Below are 21,530 nucleotides of genomic sequence, written 5' to 3'. Positions count from 1 at the left end.
AGGCAGTTGCTGAAACCAGAGAAAACAGATCATTGCATTTAATAGTGTGGTGGGAGGGATATGACAGACACATCCAACCTTGGGAGAGGGTAGTGCATAGAAGAGGGAAATTACCTACTAGGAGATGAAAGTAGGGAGATAGAGGTCCTTGTATACATGCCAGTTGATTAAAATCAGTACTTCATGAAATTACTTTCTATTTTCTGCATGAAAATTAATCATAAGTGGGGCATGAGTATAAAAGAGGGGGAGGGCATTCTTATCTGTATGCCTATTTTAAAGATATTTTCATGTTATCCTTCTTTTGCATTACAAGTCACATATTTTCCACAAGCTTATAATATGCAAAATCTCAAAAAAAAAGTCCTCCCCTCTTCTTGGAAAGTGTGGCAGTATTCACAGAATCATCTTTCCAGCTATGATTTTAGCAAACTCAGTTTGATATAGAAATATTTGTAGACCAGATGAACAAATAAACAAATGTCTAATGCTTGGAAGAAGTTAGGTCAAGTATCATAAGAAATAAGGCTATGGGCAAGTTTTAGAATAAATTTTAGAATTTTAGAACAAATTAAATTTTAGATTTTAGAATAAATTTAAAACTGTACTGGTAAGAATCCTCTTAAGCTTGTCAATATATACTTCCTGTCATCAGACGCATCATTAATATGACACTTCAGATGACATGATGTGTTATCAGAAAATGCAGGCTAAAGGAGGATTTACTTAAGATTATTTTATATTATTAACAGTTCTGAGATAATATGCTCTTCCATGATATCTTCTGCATATAATATAGCTAATTTACACATTACCCCACTTTCCAACTCAACCGATTATCCACACTCATCTTCTATAATTCACTTTGGTTGCTTCTTTTAAATTACTGCTGACTCATTCACAACAAAAGAGCTATATCATGCCCATCACTGACATCTCTGGGAGACCCAGAAGCTGAACTAAAGCATTCACAATTAATATTTTCAATCCTCTTTCCATGAGAAAATTTAACCAAAAACAATATGCTATCTTCCAAATTATAAATGGTATCTGTGTGTGACTGTCACCAAATAAGGGGAAGAGACAGCACCTTAAATAGAAATCAGTGATGAAAGCCCTTTGCTTCTAGTTGTACTCCTAAAGTAAAGGAAAAGATGAAATAATATTATAATTTCAGGTACAATTTTTAAATTAATAAAATCCCTTTCATTTTTAAAGATACTGAGTGTCAAAATATGAGATAGTGTTATCACTTACACGGTCTCTGAAAGAAGACTTTAAGGATGCTTTATCCTTATATCATCTTTTAATTCTTTGTAAAAAATAATTTTAGGTTGATCTTGAAAATGGCTAATTTATCCATCATTACAAGTAACAATTTTTTTGGCATGAGATTAAAATATTAATTTCACTTATTTTATCCCTAATGTAATTCTTGGAATAAGGAAGAGTTAGATATAGCTTAATTTTGTACCTGTTTACAGGACAATTTTAAATATTTGAAAATATGTCCAATTGCTAAATTACTGATGGTGGTCATTCTTTTTTTAATAGTATTTTATTTTTTCCAATTACATGCAAATATAATTTTTAGCTTTCTTTTTTTAATAAAATTTTTGAGTTCCAAATTTTCTCCCTTCCTCTCCTTTCCTCTCCCTAAGACAGTAAGCAATTTGATATAGGTTATATCTGTTCAATCATGTAAAACATTGCCATATGTGTAAGTAGAAACAGAACAAAAGGAAAAAAAGTAGTGGTCATTCTTAAGACATTTAGCATGAGCATTCCTCACTCTCAATACATACACACACACCCCAAGATCACACAGAAATCAACAACATAGCTGCAAATCTGTAAGTCTCCATCACCAATACTTACTTATAGGAAACTACTTCCCATGAAGTAAATAAATATATTCTCAGGCTTCAGGGGTGATAGACAACAGAATGGAGTAAGAAAAAAAAAAACAATTTTTAAAAGTTGATCATCTTGAGGGACAAAGAATAAAACTCTGAATACTGAAGAGAATGAGACTTGGAAGGGCCAGGTTCCATTGTTTGCTGTCTCTGCAACATCAGAGACTAGAGCACAGTACAGAGAGAAAAAGTATGTCACAACTGAGAAATCCAGGGATTCAAACAGGGAACATAAACAAATAATTGGAGAAGCATTATTATATCCCAGTTATACCCTAAATTTCCTTTTTTTAATGTGCATAGGTAGGTGGGATATATAATGGGTTGTTGTCAACATGATACATTTTTAGCCTTATTTTTCCTTTTTTTTTTTTAAGGAGAGCAGCAACTTTATTTCTGTCAACAAAAGTCATCAGCTTTCTGATTGATCATTAAGATTTGCAAGCACCACAATTAAAATGATGGGAGTGAAAAGGAGGTGAAATGAGTGTTCTAATCCTAAGTAATATAGTACATAAAGCCTTTTGTAAACCAGTGCTATAGAAATGTGAACGTATATTTTTTAATTAATGTATTTTAAATTTTTTCCAATTACATGTAAAGATATTTTTTGAATTCCAAATTTTTCCCCCACTCTCCTTTCCCTCCCCTCTCCCAAAGTTACCAAGCAATCTGATATTGGTTATACATTACAATCATGTTAAGCATATTTCCACATTAGTTGTGTTGTAAGAGAAGAATCAGAACATGAGGGAAAAGAATGCAAGAAACAAGAACAACAAAAAAGCAATAACAAAAGTGAAAGTAGTATGCTTCAATCTGCATTCAGACTCCATATTTCTTTTTCTGAATGTGGAGAGAATTTTCCATCATGAGTCTTTTGTCATTGTTTTCTATCATTGTATTACTTTGAGAGTTAAGTCTATCACAGTTAATCATCACACAATGTTGTTGGTAACATGTACAGTGTTCTCTTGGTTCTGCTCATTTCACTCAGTATCAATTCATCTGAGTCTTTCCAGGTTTTTCCAAAATCCATCTGTTTATCATTTCTTACAGCACAATAATATTCCATTACATTTACAAAGCACAACTAGTTTAGCCATTCCCCAACTGATGATCATCCCCTCAATTTTCCTTTCCCACCACAAAAAGAGCAGCTATAACTATTCTTGTATATGTGGGTCCTTTTCCCTTTTTTATGATCTCTTTGGGATATAGACTTAGTGGTATTGTTGGGTCAAACGGGTATGCATAGTTTTATAGCCTTTTGGGCATGGTTCTGAATTACTCTCCACAATGGCTGGAGCAGTTCATGTCTCCACCAACAGTGCATTAGTGTTCTAATTTTCCCATATTTTCTCCAACATTTATCATTTTCCTTTTTTGTCATATTAGACAATTGGACAGGTGGAAGTGGTACCATCAGTAGTGATTGAGAACATTTTTCATATGGCTATAGATAGCATTAATTTCTTCATCTGAAAATTGCCTGTTAATATCCTTTGGCCATTTCTTAATTGGGGAATGACTTGTATTCTTATATATTTGATTCAGTTCTCTATATATTTTAGATATGAGGCCTTTATCAGAAACACTGGTGGTAAAATTGTTTCCCAGCTTTCTGCTTTCCTTCTAATCTTGTTTGCACTTGTTTTGTTTGTACAACAAGTTTTTAATTTAATATAGTCAAAATGATCTATTTTGCATTTCATAATGTTTTCTATCTCATCTTTGATCATAAATTTTCCCCTCTCCATAGATTTGATAAGTACACTGTTCCATCCTTTTCTAATTTTCCTATGGTATCACCCTTTATGTCTAGATCATGTACCCATTTTGACTTTACTTTGGGGTACAGTGTAAGATGTTGGTCTATGCCTAGTTTCTGCCATACTATTTTCCAGTTTTCCAGCAGTTTTTGTCAAATCCTGGAGGCTAGAGTCTTTGGGTTTATCATACAGGAGATAACTATAATAATTTACAGCTCTGTTTTGTGTGCCTAACCTATTCCACTGATCCACCACTTTATTTCTCAGCCAGTACCAAATAGTTTTGATAGTTGTTGTTTTATACTATAGTTTTAGATCTGTTACAACTAGGCCATCTTCCTTTGCATTTTTTTCATTAATCCCCTTAATATTCTTGACCTTTTGTTCTTCCATATGAATTTTGTTAATATTTTTCTGACTCTATGAAATAATTTTTGGTAGTTTGATTGATGTGGCACTGAATAAGTAAATTAATTTAGGTAGAATTGTCATTTTATTAAATTAGCAGAGCCTATCCATGAGCAATTGATATTTTTCCATTTGTTTTGATCTGATTGTATTTGTGTGAAAAAGGTTCTGTAACTGTGTTCCTATAGTTCCTGGGTTTGCCTTAGCAGGTAGACTCCCAGATACTTTATATTGTCTACAGTTATTTTAAATAGAATTTCCCTTTCTATCTCTTGCTGCTGGAATTTGTTGGTCATATATAGAAATGCTGATGATTTATGTGGGTTTATTTTATATCCTGCTACTTTCCTAAAGTTGTTAATTATTTTAAATAGTTTTTAAATTGATTATTTAGGATTCTCTAAGTATACCATCATATAATCTGCAAAGAGTGATTGTTTTGTTTCTTCTTTACTTATTCAAATTCCTTCCATTTTTTTTTCTTCTCTTATTGCTAAGGCTAACATTTCTAGTACAATATTGTATAATAGTGGTAATAATGGACATCCTTGTTTCACCCCTAATCTTATTGGGAACACTTCTAACTTTTCCCCATTACATATAATGCTTGCTGATGGTTTAAGATAGATATTCCTTATCATTTTAAGGAAAGTTCTATTTATTCCTGTGCTTTCTAGTGTTTTTAATAGGAATGGGTAATGTATTTTGTCAAAAGCTTTCTCTGCATCTATTGAGATAATCATATAATTTTGGTTAGTTTTGTTATTGATGTGGTCAATTATGTTGACAGTTTTCCTAATATTGAACCAGCCCTGCATTCCTGGTATAAATCCCACAAGGTCATAGTGTATTATTCTGGTGGTGAATTGCTGTAATCTTTTCGCTAATACTCTATTTAGAATTTTTGCATCTATATGCATTAGGGAGTGTAATGATTGGAATGATGCCACCTACTAGAGACTTGCTGTGGGAAAGCTCCACCATGAGGAAAATGCCTCAGAGGCATTGTGGCTTTTCCTTGGCGTCAGGAAATGACGTTTGCTCATGGGTGCTGTCTATCAAGGCTACCAGCCAATCAACTTGAGGAGCCTCCTATTTTCTGGGAGGAGACAGGAAGGAGGGGAGGGAGCCTGCGTGGAGAGTTCTGGCGCTTTTGGGTTCCTGACTTGGTGGTGGTGGCGGCAGAGGACTTCACAGGAAATTTGAGGAAAGATAGAAATGCCAGGCTGTTGGAATTCTGTTCTCAATCTTTTTCTTTCTATTTTCCAATAAACCCTTAAAAACCTAAACTCGTTTTATCAGTGATTTTAGTCAGTTTCCCCCAAACCTGGGGAAACAGATTAGAATCCACATTTAGAATCTTAAATTACACAGGAGATTGGTCTATAATTTTCTTTCTCTGTTTTTGCTCTTCCTGGTTTAGGTAAGAGCACTATATTTTCTCATAAAAGGAATTTGGTAGGATTCCTTCACCTATTTCTCCAAATAGGATGCATGATATTGGAATTAATTTTTCTTTAAATATTTGGTAGAATTCACTTGTAAACCCATCTGGCCCTGGAGATTTTTTCTTAGGGAGTTCATTGATGCCTTGTTCAATTTCTTTTTTCTAAAAATGGGCTTATTTAAAGATTTTATTTCTTCTTCTGTTAACCTGGGCCATTTATATTTTTGTAAATATGCATCCATTTTCTTTAGATTGTCAAATTTATTGGCATATAGTTGGGCAAAATAGCTACTAATTATTGCTTTAATTTTCTCTTCATTGGTGGTGAGTTCACCCTTTTCATTTTTGATGCTGATAATTTGGTTTTCTTCTTTCTTTTTTTAATCAAATTAATGAAAGGTTTATCTATTTTTTTGTTTATTCATCGAACCAGCTCTTAGTTTTATTTATTAGTGTTATAGTTTTCTTATTTTTACTTTTATTAATCTCTCCTTTAATTTCAGAATTTCTAATTTTGTATTTAATTGGGGGGTTTTAATTTGTTATTTTACTAGTTTTTTTAGTTGCACACCCAATTCATTGATCTCCTCTTACTCTATTTTATTCATATAGGCATTTAGAGATATAAAATTTCCCCTAATAACTGCTTTGGCTGCATCCCATTAGTTTTAGTATGTTGTCTCATTATTGTCATGCTCTTGGATGAAGTTATTGATAGTTTCTATGATTTGTCATTTGACCCACTCATTCTTTAGGATGATATTATTTAGTTTCCAATTAATTTTTGGTCTATCTTCCCATGACCCTTTATTACACATAATTTTTATTGCATCGTGATCTGAAAAGGATGTATTTACTATTTCTGCCTTTCTGCATTTGACTGTGAGGTTTTTATGCCCTAATACATGGTCAATTTTTGCATCAGTGCCATCTACCACTGAGAGATATATTCTCTTCTATCCCTATTCAGTTTTCTCCAGAGGTCTATCATATTTCATTTTTCTAAAATTCTATTCACCTCCTTAACTTCTTTCTTATTTATTTTGTGGTTAGATTTATCTAGTTCTAAGAGGGGGAAGCTGAGGTCCCCCTCTAATATAGTTTTGCTGTCTATTTCTTCCTGTAACTCACTTAAGTTCTCTAAGAATTTTGATGCTGTACTACTTAGTGTATATATGTTTAGTTTTGATATTACTTCATTTCCTATGTTACCTTTTAGCAAAATGTAGTTTCCTTCCTTATTTCTTTTAATTAGGTCTATTTTTGCTTTTGCTTTGTCTGAGATAAGGATTGCTACCCCTGCTTTTTTTACTTCATCTGAAGTATAATATATTCTGCTCCAGCCTTTTATCTTTACTCTGTGTTTATCTCTCTGCTTCAAATGTGCTTCTTGTAAATAATATATTGTAGGATTCTGGGTTTTAATCCATTCTGCTATCTGCTTCCATTTTATAGGAGAGTTCATCCCATTCACATTCACAGTTATGATTACTGTTTCTGGCTACCACTTCCCTCAGTCTACCCTCTCTTCTATGAGCCCCACCTCCCTTTTGCCCTTTCCCCTTTCACCTCTTAGTTTTATTTTCCCTTTTATCAGCACCCCACCCTTTTCTTTCCCCTTTCTCCTTTTACTTCCCTCTAGGTAAGATAAAATCTATTCTCAACTGAATGTGTATGTTATTCCCTCTTTGAGCCAAATCAGATGAGAGTAAGGTAGAAACAAAGCTTACCCCTCCCTTCTTTCCCTCTATTATAATAGGTCTTTTGTGCTTCTTCATGTGATGTTAAATCCCATTCTGACTTCCCTTTCCTCTTCTGGAGTATAATCTATATTATTATTCTTATAGTAGACTGTGTCCATGGAGAGGCAGGTGCTACAGAAGTACAGCTAGTTCAAAAGATTTGCACTGTAGGTAGAGCTATGAATTGGTCAAACCATTCTGGCAAGCAATTTGTGATTATGATTTTTTTAAAATAAAATGGCCATACCTTTTGGCCCAAGGATACCATTGCTATGTATAAACTCTAAGGAAAAAGACAAAGACAGAGAGAGAGAGAAATGTAGAAAATTTTCATATAAACCAGACTGTTTCTAGCAGCATTTTTTTTGGTAGCAACAAAGAAATGGGGAGAGAGAAAAATAAATGCCCATCTATTAGAGAAAAGCTAAATAAATTGTGGTACAGGAATACAACAGAATATCCTTTCACTTTAAGAAACAATGTATATGAAGAACTAAGAGAAGCAAAGGAAGACTTATAAGAACTGGTGCCAAGTGAAATAAGCATAACAAAGAATATAATATACAAGACTATAACAAAGGAAATGGAGAGAACAAAAAAAGAAAGTTGAATGCTATGTAATTACAATGACCAAGCTTATTCCTACTGTAGAGATTAGAAAATGAACTTCCTTGCCTTCTTTTCAGAAGTAGGGGAATATGAGTTAGTGACACTGAATATACTGTTAAACAATCAATGTATGGGTTACTTTTTTCTGAACTGCTTTGTTTTTTCTTTTTGTCATTTTTTATTCAATAGGTGACTATACATAGGGGAGGTGGAAAGGATATCTTTGGAAATAAAGGAAATAAAAAATGAACATTTTTAATATTTTTAATCAGACATTAATAGAACCAAGGAATTAGGTAGAAAAAAAATAATCTAAATTTAAGAGAATCAGATACAAATTTGTAGACTGGGGAGGTAAATGAGGTCACATATAAAGCAAAATCTGGGTGAAAACACACACCAAGGGAGAGTTGGGGAGTTAGATAAATTGTCTATTGTCTCATGAAGAGACTCAGTCCCTGGCAAACTGAGACCCCCTTCCAACTCAGCAAGGGGTAACACCATTGTGTGCTCAGATCCAAGAATCCTCTGGATCTGGAGCAACCTCTTCTCTAAAAATGTATTGGCCAATTCCATGTGCACATCACATGAAGAGACTAAAAATGGCATAATCTGTTCCCCTCAAAGACCTGATATTTTAAGAAAGGCCTATACAAAAAAATGGATTATTAATGTAACAGATCTCATTTAGAAGGCCAATCTTTTATATTTAGGTCAAATAAGAACCCTAAGTCCTCCCAAATATGTTTCCAAAATGGTTTCTCTACTCTGAAATACAAAAATCTTCAACACTATTAATATCAACATAAAAATCCAAAACATGATGCCCCATTTTCTTTATAAGCCATTGTTCCCTTTCAAATAGTATAAAAGAACAACCATGACATACTCAACACATTCCTTTCAAAAGAGGTTTTATAGCAGAAGTTAAGTACCATGTGCAGTCACCATCTCCATGGTAACTATGTTCCTTATTAAATGGTAAAGGGAATGGTATAATTAACTTACATGACCTCCTATTGCCTATAATATTCAACAGTCTATAATGAATATGTCAGATTGTTGTGAGGAATGTGTTTTGAAAACCTTAAAGCAACTTAGGTGAGTTTTAATTATTATTATTATCATGATCCTTTTCAATATTATTCAGTCAGTCAACAAGCACTTATTAAGTGCTTACTATGTGCCAGGCACTGTGCACATAATAACACAAGGAAAGGCCAAAATTATCCTTGTCCTCAAAAAGCTTATATTTTAATCAGGGAGACATCTTGTAAATAATTAGATACATACATGATCTATACAGTGTAGATAAAAGGTAATCTTAGAGAAGAAAGTACAAGTCACTGGGGGAGACTGGGTAAAGGTCTCCTGCAAAAGATAAGATTTAGTCAGAGGTTTGAAGGAAGCCAGGAAAACTGAGACAAAAGAGAAGTAAATGAATTCCAGGCACAGGATAAAGTCAGTAGAAAAACATGGAGAAACTAGATGGGATGTTCTTTGTGAGGAATAATAAGTGGGTCAATATAACTGGATTGTTGTGCGTATAGAGAGGAATAAAGTATAAGAAGATTAAATAGATAGGAAAGGACCATGTTACAATAGTTTTAAATACTAAAAAGGAGACTTTTTATTTGATCCTTTAGGTAATAGGGAGCCATTAGAGATTGAAGATTCTTGGGTGGGGGGAGAGAACACTTTACTCAGACCTACATTTTAGTAAAATTTCTTTTGCAATTGAGTGTGAATTAGGATGGTGACAGTAAAGGTAAAAACAATATTGGACAATAGAATAGATATGTAGGGAAAGTTAGAGTGAAAAACAGAAGATGCACCTAAGTTTCCAGACGGGGTAACTGAGGGTAGAGTGGTACCCTAGACTTCCTTGTGAAATGGAGGTGACCCTGAGTTTTTGAAAGCCAGGGGACCATACTGAAGGTGAAATCTTTGCCTGTTGTCAGAGACTATGCTTAACTAAGTTCAAGAAGACATCACCATCACCTTCAGAATGATGAATTTTTCAGCCATAGCAATTCATAAGGATCATCTCTGGAAGGCTGAAGAGGATCATAATTTGAGCTGATGAAGAGAGTACCCACCATGTTGAACATGTTGAATTCAGAGCCATTAGGGAAGGGTATCAGCAGAGGAAGGAGTGTAGAATGTTGTCACATAATAGTCTTTATGGTGCTGGAGGCTACCTTGATTTCTCCTAATATCATAAGGGTAACAGTGGAGCATTCTGACTGTCCACCAGTCTGTCCCTCTAAAAAAATCATATCCAGATATCAAAATAAGCTGACCAAAAAAAAATCCCCAAAGAAAACAACATATTTGGGAAATATTAAGGGAAAATGGAATATCTTGCTTTACAAAAGAGAAAATAAATAGATTCTTAGAATTATTTTGATTCTTTCACTTCTATGTCACATCTCACACTGCATTATTATTTTTTCTTGGGGCTTTCTTCACAACCAAAATTTAAGCTCCCTGATGACAATTCATTTAAATTTTATGGAATTTATTAAGTTCACACTAGGTACAATATGAAAGATGGCTTGGTGTAGAGCAAAGTTTCTTAAACTTTGGGTCACAACCCCAAACAGGGTCATAAAATTGAATACAGGAGGGTCACAAAAAATTTATTAACATCAAAGGTTATATATACCTATTTTATATGCCTATATAAGCAGGGTCGTGTAAAAATGTCCTGGGCAAAAAGAGGATGTGAGTGGAAAACAGTAAGAAGCCCTGGTGTAGAGGATTGGAAACTGCACTGGGATCCAAAAGATCTAGATGCAACTTCTACCTCCAACAAAAATTAGTGACATGACCACATGTGTCACAAACTCTCAGAGTCCCAGGAAACTACTAAAGTTTATAGGTTGTAGCCCAAGTTACCAATCTGTGTTGGGAGAGAGGGCTTCTATATCCAGAGTACCTTGAAATATTCCAAAGGCTTAGTGATCTCAATAGTGTAGATGATTCCTTTAAAGATACAGATCACAACCTATCCATCCATGCTTACTTATCCCGTATAACCCTTGTCCAACCCTCTTTCTATGTTTGCCACATAGGGTCTGCCATCTAAGGAGAGGCCTTCCTCACTTTCTCTTAAAAGCCCAAGGATACCAGTGAAGCACAAGGTCTGTCCATTAATTATCCTTTGCTCTCATAGGACCATTCCATTTTCTTTGTTCTACCATACTTTTCTTTGATGATACTCTTTACTCTTGTTCTTAATTGTTTCCAATTTATGTCTTGAAGCCTTCAGAGATGTACTACCTGCTTCTATATTTCCCTCTGAATCATGCTCATTTGAATACCTCAGAGCCTGTAGTACTCCATGACATTCAGTCATATAACAGTAGTAGACTATTGATATTAAAAAGATAGAACTTTATTTCAAGAAGTGTTGGGGTAGGGGCAGCTAGGTGGTGCAGTGGATAAAGCACTGGCCCTGGATTCAGGAGGACCTCAGACACTTGACACGTACTAGCTGTATGACCCTGGGCAAATCACTTAACCCCAATTGCCTCACCAAAAAAAAAAAAAGAAAAGAAAAAAAAGAAGTGTGGGGGTAAAGAAGCTTTGCTATTTCTTGAAGGAAATCTAGCCTACTCTCATCCTCTTGTTTATTTCTTAGCCAAATTCAATGCCCATTTTCAATGTCTGTCCAGGATAAATACTAATGGAGGAGCTCTATGGGTTGTACATCTAACTCTATGTCATAATTTAGACAAAAGACATCCTTAATCCACTTGGTTTTTCCTATGTGGATAGTTGTCAAATTCTTTTGAGTGATTATGAATCAGTCATTCAATCAACAAACATTTATTAAGCATCTATTATGTGCCAGCCACTATACATAAGCACATATTCCAGAAGTTATGTTGTGTGATGTTCTGGGATTTGATTCAATAAACAAAATGTCATCTACAAACAGGAACATGTGAAGGACCTTCCCACATATAAGGAATCCTCTTCAATCTGGACTATGTGATGGATCTCCTCTATGAGGGTAGAAAATACCTTCAAAGATAGAGTGAGTATATGCCTTTTTTTCAATGTCTCTCTGAAGAACTTTAGAATCAATTGCATGATATGGGAGACACTGGCAAAGGTTGGTATGTCTGCATCAAAGAAAGTACTATGCTCAATGAACAAAGCAGAATCGTAGGAGCTCAAAAGTAGCATGAGATGTATAAATTTAGACAATTTCGTACAAATATTCACGTGAACTATTTGTGCCTGACTTATGATAGAGTCTTCCAAGCTTTTATTGGTCTGATTGCCACAGTCTGACACACCATACCTTGGACTCCAACATAATGATGTCATTTTGGTTCTCTTCAAGAACAGAGGACAACAACCAATTACATGTTTTTATCCCAATGTCATATCTTATCTGATATTACTAATCTTATTATTATTTCAGTTGTTTTATTTTTTTAAATCTTGCAAAATTTTGAGATATGCATAGATAAATTTTGTTAGAAAAGAGCTTTTAAGATAACATTTTTCTCTATAATCAACATACAAGTAATTACAATGAGATTGTACATTCTGTATGTATTTCAGTCAATTGTGTGATGATAAGATATGGCCTGCTATGAATTATCACTTTTTTGCAGGGCAATGAGGATTAAGTGACTTGTCCAGGGTCACACAACTAGTAAATGTCAAGTGTCCGAGGTCAGTTTTGGGCTCAGGTTCTCCTGACTCCAGGGCTAGTGCTCTGTCCACTGTGCCACCTAGCTGCCTAAAATATCACTTTCAAAAGCTTCCCTGTTTCATATAAATATCATCACCAAAGATGCCCTTGATAAATATGTAGATTATTCTCAAAAAAAATTTTATAAAGATGAGAAAGTAGAAATATAAATTGGTAGTCAGATGTTCTCCCTGTCATCTTTTTGGTGTGCTAATAAGGTCTTAGAATTTTCCCCACCTTTGGTATCTTCCTTCTTTCAGGTATTTTGTGAATTATTCCCTATATCCTAGTGTATTAATGTGTCGCCTTTAGCAACAATGTCATCTATGTACACTTGAACTAATCCAGGAGGTTTTCCTTTTTTTGTTCCCTTTAGAAACATTTCTACTTTTATCATCACCACCAGAACTGTGACATTAGATCCCAAGTAGGATGACTTCACTATCCTTGATTTCCAAAAGTCTTATTTACTAAAAATCCTTGCAGATTATTTCCATCCTTATCTGTTTTCTTCCTTACAGTTTTGTCCTTAAATGCCATTGAAATGCTTTTGTTTTAGTGGGTTTCCAGCCCGGCTTCACTGCTTCTCTTTGTTTTATGGAATGATACTATTTAGAATATTCCACTACCCTTTTCTTTAAATGTTTAAAAAAAAGTTTATGTTCTAAAGCTGAGTTGCTCTCAGATGTATTATATCTGTACTTGGAAAGTATAACTAGTGTTGATTAGACTTTTGTTCCCCTCATGATGGCAATTGATTTACATCGGTTAACTTTTTTTTTATTATTCCTTTTTTGGTTGTTTTTTGCTTTTTGCTTTTTTTGGTGGGGCAATGAGGGTTAAGTGACTTGGTCAGCATCACACAGCTAGTTGGTGTCAAGTGTCTGAGGCTGGTTTTGAACTCAGGTCCTCCTGAATCCAGGGCTGGTGCTTTATCCACTGCACAACCTAGCTGCCCCCCATTGCTTAACTTATATATGAATTATTGTAGTCTGTGTCTAGGCTCCTTCTTCCATCTATATCCTATTTTTTAGTATTTCATCAAATTGGTCATGTTAAAGTTAACTAAAACCCTTATTTTTTACTTATTTCTACACTTTCTTCTAAAAGACTATGCCAGTAGAGTAATATTGGGCAAATCCTGCCGTGCTAAAAAAGGTTTTAATACAGTCTTGACAATAGATTCAGTCTGGTTTCTGAAAACAAAGCCTAGTCAAATAAAGGAAGAACCTTCCCTAATAGTTTGACTACTTAATGATGAATTATTTATGCTTGGTGACCTATGAAACATGGGAAAATATAATACTCAATCCCCTTTACCCTCTGCAGTGTCATTTGACATATTTTTGAAAAGTGGGACAGAGAGTTCTAAGAGTTTCAATTTTTATATTGTAATTCTCTCTATACACTTTAGCTTAGTTGTTGTTGCTAGAAATGAGATCCTCATCCAATGACTGGAAAAACTGGATCATAGCAATCTTGACATTCTCAATGTAAACAGAACAAAAAGACAGAAGGAAGTTGCAGTTAAATGGAGAGGCAAATAAATGAGTTGGCAGATTTGGTTGTATTGTGCATTCAAAGACAATACCAAATAGAATTTCATGGAACTTTTGAATCACTAAGAATATTGCAGGGCTCATGATAAATATTTACAAAGAGAGGCCGCAGAAAATAATTGCAGTTTATGCACCAATATCTGTAGAAGATGAAGTAAAGAAATTCTACAAGGATAGTAAAATAAAACCTAATTTAAAGCAGTACATGCTTTGATACTCAGTAATTTCAAAGTGGGAGTTGATGAGATTGGAAAATATAGAGATATTGATATATTGATAACTATTGGTAAATACATAATATGTTGGCAAATATGTGTGTGATTTGTAATATATACATTAACAGGGGCAGCTAGGTGGTGCAGCAGATAGAGCACTGCTCCTCAGGAGGACCTGAGTTCAAATCCAGCCTCAGACACTTGACACTTATTAGCTGTGTGACCCTGGGCAAGTCACTTAACCCCAATTGCCTCACCAAAAAAAAAAAGAAAGAAAGAAAATATATACATTAACAGAGAGAGAAAGAGAAAGACAGAGAGTCAAAGAGAGAGGGGGATCAGGATTGAGGAAAGAGGGAGGCCAAACATCTACAGAATCCAGAGAAGCCTCATGCCTATAGTCAATGAATATTCCTTAGAGGAAAAAATCAAAACATTGTGTATGCATGTTAAGAGCTGAATAATATCACCAAAAAGTTCTTTATTGGAAAAAAAACTCATTCTTGATATTAAGGCTATCCTGAATTGTATGTAGTCAAAGCATGATCTTGTTACACAGTTTCCTACACTGATAAAATCATAGTATTAGACAAAATAAATATGCACTAAACTGTGCTAAGCAACCAATCCATTAACAAACATTTATTAGTTTATTAGGCACTTACTAAACATTGCAAGTAAAAAAGTAAAACAAAATGTAGTTATTGCCCTCAAGGAGTTTGAAATCTAGTAGATGAGACAAATACACAAACACTTATAATACAATTGAAAGTATAAAAGTTCAAATAGAGTAATATGAAAAATTCAAGAAGGAAACAGAAATGAGGAAGGGCTTCATGAAGGAGGTACACCAGAGCTGCCCTTGAAGGAAGAGAAGGTTTTTAATAGCCAGAGATATGGATGGAGAATATTCCAAACATGGACAACAGTACAAACAAGGGCAACAAAGCAAGAAATGACAATACTAGATTTAGGAATGATTAATCTAGCTTGACTGGAACATAGGGTACACACAATAAAGATGAAAAAGAAAATCGGAGCCTTTATTTGGTAACCAAAGGGAAGCTATTGAAGATTTGTTTTGTTTTGTGCTTTGTTTTGTCTACTCAGTATTGGATAGGTTTTCACTCTCAGGATATTCTCTCCAACAAAGATTTTGCAGTTTGCAAAGAAGATATTAATCAATTTGTTGATGTAATCTAAGTACTTCTTCCCCTTCTCTGGCTTCATGTATGTGGCCGGGTTGGAGCTGTAGTCATCAAGGGAAGATTTCATTTTCTCGAGTGCCCTTCTATTTCCTTTTACAACTGTTGTGGAATTAAGAGTCTAACTATTTACCTTGTCAAGAACCACAAGGTATACATAATATACAGACCAGATATATCTGAGTGAACCACAAGCTTCTCTTGGCCACTTTCTTAATCTTGAACCATATTTTGTACCATTGCCCTATTTTCCCTCTTTCACAAGGTCACTGAGTATCTAGGCATATGTTGACTTTGTTTTGAGTTCTTACTAACATCCCTCTGCTTCTTCTTCTTCTGTCCCAGATGTTGGTGTATTAATTACAATTACAATCATGGTGATACTCTTGCCTTCACTCATCATGTGCACTACATGACCAAGCATCCCATGGAATTCTATTTCTTCTTGCACAAAGAAACTAACCCTTTCATTTGCTTCTCCAAGAAGAATATGGAAAATGGTCCCACCACTAAACTACAATTTTATTGTATCTCCTGCTTTTACCTTATAGCAAGAAAATCAACATTGATATGATTGAGATCCTATAGTGGTATATCAACTCATTTCTCATTGGACAAATATATTGTCCTTAAAATAACAAAGTTAAACTAATGTTCACAGATAATCTAAAAACAGTTGATTCTTAGCATCCTCTCCCTTCTTTTCTACCAATCAGTAGCTATAATTTTGGAATAGGAAAGGACCCCCACAGAAGAGATGATTTTTTTTATATTTTTTATTTTATTATTTTTATATTTTTTATATTTCATCATGACCAAAGAATTCACCACTTAATGAATAAGATGCTAGTAATAATACTTGCTTTACTTAGATAATCTTGTCCTTGAACAGGAGATACACTTATTATGCCATTTTGGTAGATTCTTTCAACATTGTACACATCACTGGCAATACTTTTGAAAAACCAAGGTCACTTCCATGTCACAACAGAGCACTGGAATTAAACTTCTGAGGATTCTAGAATACGTCCTCCAAGAATTGCTGTATGTCTTGAGTTCTCCAATAGACTATAAGTTCATGGAAACAGGAGATTTTTTCCTCTTCGTTATTGCGTCTCCAGTGACTAACAAAGTACCTAACATGAAATATGTGTATAATAAGTACTTTTTCAATTGAATTGAACTTCAGGATCTACCTTTTTAGAGATCCTTATATAGATAAATGGCTTACTCTGGCCTAAAAAACCTTTCTGGTCCAAAAATCTTCCATTAACTCTATCCATGTTTGCTAAGTTCATTCATTGGCCTACCTATCCATGGTGCATTATGAATCCAAGTAACTCAAAACTGGATTCTACCCATTATATTCTCTGAAGAAAGGAAAATTTAAGGAAGGACAGACTAGCTGTCTCTAGGTATTTGAAGCACTAACACATTAAACATTTTCTGCTCAGTCCCAGGAGGCAGAACCAGGAGCAGACATTGAAAGTTAATGAGACGGGAGCAGCTAGGTGACGCAGTGGATAAAGTTCTGGCCCTGGATTTAGGAGGATGTCGGTTAAAATCTGGCCTCAAACACTTGATACTTACTAGCTATGTAACCCTGGGAAGTCACTTAACCCTCGTTGCCCTAAAAAATAAATAAACAAACCAACAAATAAATAGATAGATAAACAGATAGAAAGACAGACAAATACATATATAAATGAAAATTGGCAAGAAGAAAAATTTAATAATGTTAATAATACCTGACATTTAAGTATTTTAAGCCCCGAATCTCTTTAATATACATTGTCTCATATGAAGTATCAGAACCATTCCATAATGTACATGCTATTATTATCTCTATTTCACAGGTCAGTCAAATACTCAACAAGCATTTGTTGTTATTCAGTCATTTTAGTCATGTCAATCTCTTCATGACCCCTTACAGAGTTTTCTTTGCAAAGATACTGTAATAGTTTACCATTTCCTTCTCCAATAGGCATTTATTAAACTTCTCCTATGTGCCCAACACTTGCTAAGTGATAGCAATACAAAAAGGCAAAAGACAGTCCCTATTCTCTAGAAGCTCACAGTTTAATGGGAAAGAGACCATAAAAACAACTGAGGCTGACACAGGTTAAGTGACTGGCCCACAAAAATGTGTAAAGCTGAATATGAACTCAGATCTTTGTGATACCATGACTAACACTCTATCCACTGGGTCATAATGACTATTTTAGGCTTCATGTAAACTTCCTAATAATTGGTTCTACCTAGTAGATTTTTTGTATTGGAAGAATTTTAACAAAAGCTGCAATTCACTTATCAGATATGATAGGGAGACAATTTAAACACAGATATGGGGTTAGACTAATTGGCCTTCTAACTTTGAGATTCTGTGATATTTGTTTGCCACATATATTTAAAGTGCTGTTTCCCTTATAATCTCAATCAGATTCCTCCTTCTCCTAACCTCAAAATATCTTTACATACATCAACACCTTGCCACAACAGAACCACCACATATCTAACCCATTCTCACATTCTATCATAAATGTTCATCTTCAACAGGACCCGTTAAACTAACATAACAATAAATATTTATGTAGCCCCTTATTTAGGAAGCTATTTTATGCTGTTAAAGCCCAGATCAGCACATAGAATAAATTATTAGCATTCTACTAGAAAACCCACGAATACAGATCAAATTTCTAATAGCCATACGTCAGGAATTCTGCATTTTCCATAAGTACAATTTCTCTAATTTGGAAATTCAATACATAATAGTTTTCAATGATGATGATAGCAATGACAATGATCTAGAAGGCATTCAAGACCCTCACAATCTGGCTCAAACTGATCTTTTCAACTTTATCTCCTTCTACTCCCTCTCACAAACTTCATGTTCTGGCCTAAGCAGATAACTTGCTATCCCCCAAACATACCATAATTGATATACAAAACTATTGCCACACCTTTTCTCATGCTCTATTTCTACGAAGCCTTCTCCTCCTACCTGGGATTTGACTGTACATATACTATTATTCTAGAACCAGATCACATTCTACCTGATGTGGGGACCAATTTTTAATTGGGGAGTGCTAGCTAAGCGGCTCGCTGCAATATTGGGGCAAGGAAGGAGACCGGCAGCCTCCCTCAAAACAGAACAAGATTTATTTTAACAAGAACGAACTTTTAAAAAAACACAAACAGGATCAGTAGGATCAAGGGAAAGGAAATAAAATGGGGAAAGGGAAATAATAATGCCTGAAAAAATACCACCGCCCAGGAATCAGCTGAAAATACACAGCAGAACTCCTGTCGCTTTCCAGCTTCCACATAGAATGCCCAATTCTCCTCCCCCAAACCTAGAAATACCCCCACTCAGTCCCAGCCAATGGGATGGCCACTCTGACAGTCACATGACTGCCCTCACTAGGCTTCCAATCATTATAATTTTGCCAGACCCATGTGGGCATCTGCGAGTGGTGATGACGTGAGGTGCCAGAGCCCTGGCAATGGCTACAACCAGTGCAGTTTGTGGAGCCCCAGGCCAGTGCACGCTGAGGCATAAAAACTTCAAATAACAATTAATTCTTTACACTGATAAAAATCACTAAACTCCAGAGGGAAAGGCTGTTTCTCTCTTCTGATCTTAGGAATTTGGTATTCTTCAAGCTTGTATTATATATGCCCATTTACACATCATATTGCCCCTAATATATTGTAAGCTTTTTGAGGGCCAAGACCATGTCTCAATTATCTGCTATCTCCCCTTTAACTAGCCTAAGCATTAGACAGACAGAGCTTTAAAAAACATATTGAAATAATTAATTTGTTAACTATAATTCATTCCCATCTATTCCTGTCCACATTTTTTTATGCTAGTTCTCATTGCCATGGTCTGCCAAAATTCTGCTTTATACAAAGAATGTACTCATTTCATGCACATAGAGTTCCACTTCCTATCTTAATTCTAAAATTTTGAGTTGGAGTAATGGCAGCAGGTAATTACATAGACAACATACTTATATACACCCAGACTCGTATAGTCAACTAATAAGACTGGGAAAGAGGTGTCAGTACAGGCATGCAACAGATGCCCCATATCAAAGCTGTTTTGCAGTACCCAGTGTTCTGAAATAAAGCATTAAATAACATTTTTAGCATTGAGACTGTGGAGGAGAAAGGAAGCATAGATTACACCTTCTACCTACCATAAGAAGACATGTAAAAGAACCCCAGATATTGTATCTTATACTTTTTTCATGAACTGTGGCTCTCAGAAAATTATGTTTTCTATTGCTTAATGCACAAGTAGTAAGTGCTTAGAAAACTGCACATGAAATTATTTATTCATTCATTGATTAGATATGAATTAAAAGTGAGGAAGCATACCTTATATCCACTTGAAATGCATCAGAGTTATACCTACATAGCTTCCAACTCAGAATATGATGGAAAATAGAAAAGAAAGAAGGAAGGAAGGAAGGGTTTAGGAATGAAAATAGCCTTTCCAAAAAAATAAATAAATAAACAGTAACCAGATGATTTTGAGAAAGCTCATCTATATATTTGAAAAAATTCCTTCTTAAGTGCAATGGAAAAGAAGTCAACACCAATTGTGGGTTTATTCTAAAAAACAGATATAAGCACCTCCCCAAGAATTCCATTTTGCTCTGATCTTATGGGAAATATCTATGAAATGGAAGATGACAGGAGATTGACCTACAGATGAGTTAAATAGGTCAGGCAGCCCACTTTGCAGGAATGGTCCTAAAGGGAATGGGATATTGGACTGCTCATTTACATGTTGGTCCCCAGAATACTCTTAAAATTCACAGCTGTTAAAAAGCCTACTCTCCAAAGCCTGGGAACAAACTGAAAAGTGTGAACTCCACTGTCATGGGCAATGAACTGTTTTCTGTATAGCTCTTTGGAAGACAACATGCATCTTATTTAAAGCATAAATATTAGTCTTAGGTATTTATCACTAAATTGGCACTATGCCAACCACCGCAAATTTCTCTTTTTAAAGAAAACATTTCTAAAAGCACAAAGGCTGCTTTTCCATCTTGATCTCAGTAATACTAATGTCCTGCAGAGTGCCATTAATTTCTGCCCCTTGAGAAAGGCAGCATCTCACCCTTCTTGGGAATGCCTTTCTCATTTGTAAGCTTGCAATTGGGGGTAGAGAGGGTGTGGGAATCTCCCCTTTCCTCCTTTATCTTTTTTAATCTCAGTAATATTTATTACCACAATATTCATCCATTGGCAATCCCACAATTCTCAATTTGAACACAGTACTTCATAGATAGCAGGTACTTGAGAAATACTTGTTGAATGAATGAATAGCCACCACAAAGGTATTGTTTCAAATTTATATTCGCTACTACATTTAAAAAAAAAGACCACAGTTCATTTGACCATGTTTCTATAAGGATAACCAGACATATATTTTCTTATGATAAAGTCACTTGCTTTTGAAATTTACTTTCCATTCCATCTTTCCAGACAGCATAATTTATCATTACTCATGAAATGCCTGAACCAATGTCCACAGGGAAATTGTACTATCCAGAACACAAAGCAGACCATCCCTGCCCTCAAGAAACTAACCATCTTAGACAATGACAGAAATGGACACTCCCTATAACACAAACCGCTCAACCCTAAACAAATTCCTGAAAGAAGAAAAAGTATTTTCTCAAGTACAAGCACTTGGAAGGGTATATTTTTGTAGGGTTGAAAATGGAGAGGGAATCCTGGGAGTTGTATTTTAGATAGATTGGAGGACAGGGGAAATCCATCTCATTTCCCATTCAGAGAGGTGATAGGATATCAAGAATGAATACAAATGAACTAGGAGAGCTCTAGTGTTTCTTTGTCTTCTGTGAGGAGAGGGCTAGCTCTTCTGAGATGGGATTATTGTTTTAGATGTGGCTGGGTAATAGTTTT

This window comes from Dromiciops gliroides, chromosome 3 (assembly GCF_019393635.1).
Source record: "Dromiciops gliroides isolate mDroGli1 chromosome 3, mDroGli1.pri, whole genome shotgun sequence".
Taxonomy (NCBI): domain Eukaryota; kingdom Metazoa; phylum Chordata; class Mammalia; order Microbiotheria; family Microbiotheriidae; genus Dromiciops; species Dromiciops gliroides.
The sequence above is the reverse complement of the archived record's forward strand: the minus strand, read 5'-3'. Positions refer to the sequence as shown.